Here is a 2,999-nt window from a genome sequence, read left to right on the forward strand (position 1 = left end):
ACAATACGACCCGCCACGGAATGTGAGGTCACTATTCTATGCCTGAGTAAATAGCTTATTGTAATTTGTTGGCTATCAATCAAGCCTACCGACTTCCATTCAGGCGCAGGTTTGGGGGACGGGTTTTTGGAACGCCTGTGCTAAAATGTGTACTAATACCCATCAAATACTTTATTTGGGAGTGTAATGCCACGGATCCTACACACAAGGACGCGTGATAACGGGCCTTAAAACCCATTGGCATGTTAACCATAAATGATGTGCCGCTTTGTAGGTTTTTCGTATGATATCTAAAACGGATATGTTCACAAAACCACCCCTTATGTAAGATAAACGTGTTGCATTATTGTAAAAAAAAATAAAAATAAAAAAAAATATCAGGATATAACAGATGGTATTGTGTAGTTTTTGTCGTCTTGATGAAGTATTTACCCCAGAAAAGAACGTCAAATTTGATGGGTTTTTTTCGAGAACACTGTTTACCCAAATCTTGTTTTTAGTTAGGCTTTCATAAAACAAACTTGCAGAGAGATGTGGTCTCGCGCCGATAAAACAAATGTGGCCTTTCACAGCTCATTTTAAAGCTAAAAGAGAAATTGTGCTCGGCGTTAACATGGTTATGTAGTTATCACTTATCACAATAAAAAAATAATAAAGCCCAAGAAGGTATTATCATTTATAGAAGCAAATATAATTAGCTTGCTTGACAGAATTCGATATTAGATCGAGCAGTGCAATAAAAAAACCTGCAAATTTGAAAGCTGCCGCGTGCAGTGAAGCGCTTAAGCTCTGTGGGCCTTCGTTGACAGGCATTCATGGTAATTGCCACATGTGCGGGCAGATATCACGCGTCTGAGCGGAAGTTTGGCCAGTTCATACTTCTTGCCATTACAAATGCGAAGTAAAGTTCCCATAAAAAAAAACTTTGCAGCGAAATTTGCCAGAGTTGAAATGTGTTCAACTGTTTTTTCGAATTTTGCAGCCTAAAAACTTGACATGACGTCAAGTTTAAACCGGCCTTCGTGCGTTGCGCGAATAATTACAAAGTTGTACGCATATTACTATAATCAAAGATACTAGAGAGGGGAAGATTGGGCGCTGGGTATCTATTTGAACGGTGACCTGTGAAACACGATGATGTCATCAGATTTGGCTATGGGGAAGGGCCCCGCTTACGGCAGGTACGTAAACGCGCATGATGCTAAGGTAAAATGGGACATCGAGTGTAAAATGCGAGCGAGATTTTCATTGACGAAACAAAAAACGTTTAAAGGACAAATACACGGTGAAATTAATAAAAACAATAAAGGAATACATAAAGAAAGCAATAAATAAAAAAAGGATTAATGTCAATGACAATGCTTAATGTAAATGATTAAAGTATTTTTCTTTAGATGGCAAGGCCCATTTTTGTCCCCAAATCCTCACTCTTATTCGATATACTGTACAGTTGAACACATCCGTAGCTCTCATTGGTTTTGTACTTGTTTTCTAATCGAGGTCGTCCTCGATTTAATTCCTGTCCTCAATTCATCGTTGAAGTTGCACGTGTGTGTCCAATACTATGCGTCCAAATTTGTATCCTTGTGGAGTAATTTCTTTGTTCTCGTGTACTAAAGTTTTCGAGTTTGAAAGTGTACTTTCAAAATGCTTCTTTTTCTAACCAGAATGAATTTCCTGGGCTGAAATTTGGACTTAATATCCAATGAATAAAATTCTTCAACAACACACCTTGGAAATTCCTCCTGTTTGAGTCAAATCCATATATATTTATTTCGAGATAACCTTGGGGAGACGTATTCACCTATAGCAATTGCCCTATAGAGACGTATACAATCGTTTGTTCTCTATTGTGCACGTCTTCCGTGTAACAGATCTCGATAAGCACGCAGACAACTCCACCTTGCGTGTGTCGGCGGATGCACATCACTGGACCCGGCTCCCACAGTTGCTGCATTTTGTTTTGTGTGGGGGCCGGTTGGTCAGTGATGCGCACCCACTGACACAGCACAGCCTTGCAGACAAGGCTAACATATCCGGGCAAAACAATTATATTTTACCCTTTTACCCACATCCAGTTCATTAGTTGACTGTACTCTTTGAAGTCTCCAAAAGAAAAAAAAGAAAAAACCGAAATAAACCCGAAATAATCCGAAACCAAATGGAAAATCACATAGTGCACTATTTAGTGCAGAGTCACTGCGCGCGGTGCAAATACAAAGTTTGCGGTCTGTAACCAACCTCGAACCCAGTGCTTACTTTTATTCCATCCTTGTTTCCAATAGTAAGCCCTGGATAGGAAACTTTCTTCCTGTATCCTGATTCGATATCGCAATTGGTAATAGATTTTTATCGTGTACTTGGTGTTGTTATTCACAACGTGCAGTACGTGTTTTCGCGATCATTCGTCCACGCCTTCTCGAAAATACTGATTTTCTTTCCAATTTGTTCATATTAATATGAAATGTGATTCTGTATGTTGTTTTGATAAGATCGTAACAGTTTAATTAAACAAATCATGTTTTCGTAACTCACGCTGTGCTCGCACTGCGACGAATTGACTCTGTTTTTACTCCAGACACCGCATACAAAAACAAACGATAATGTAACGCACATGCAGGCACCAGACTATTGCTCATTTGCATACGTGTTCAAAAATCTTGCACATGCAAATTATCCAATACCAGGGTGAGAGAGCAGGTAGTGATGGGTGCGTACTGCTCGACACCCTGGGATCGGGCATGTAGGACTACTGGTACAGTAGGTCACGTTGTGAGTGCCGCACGGCAGGATTCAGTTTAATACTGAAAGCCGACATTTTCTTGACGCAAAGCGGGTCAGTTCAGGCGCAAAATGCGGACACATTTGCTAAAACCAGATGTTCGAGTTTTGTTTCGGGTCGGGTCGGGTCGGGTCGTTTTAAGGAAGAACAGTTCGGTTTCAGTTCGGATTCGGTTTACAAAATAAATGTCTTGGGTTGATTTGGCCTCGTCAACCCA

This window comes from Patiria miniata, unplaced genomic scaffold (assembly GCF_015706575.1).
Source record: "Patiria miniata isolate m_02_andy unplaced genomic scaffold, ASM1570657v1 HiC_scaffold_19, whole genome shotgun sequence".
In the NCBI taxonomy this organism is placed as follows: Eukaryota; Metazoa; Echinodermata; class Asteroidea; order Valvatida; family Asterinidae; genus Patiria; species Patiria miniata.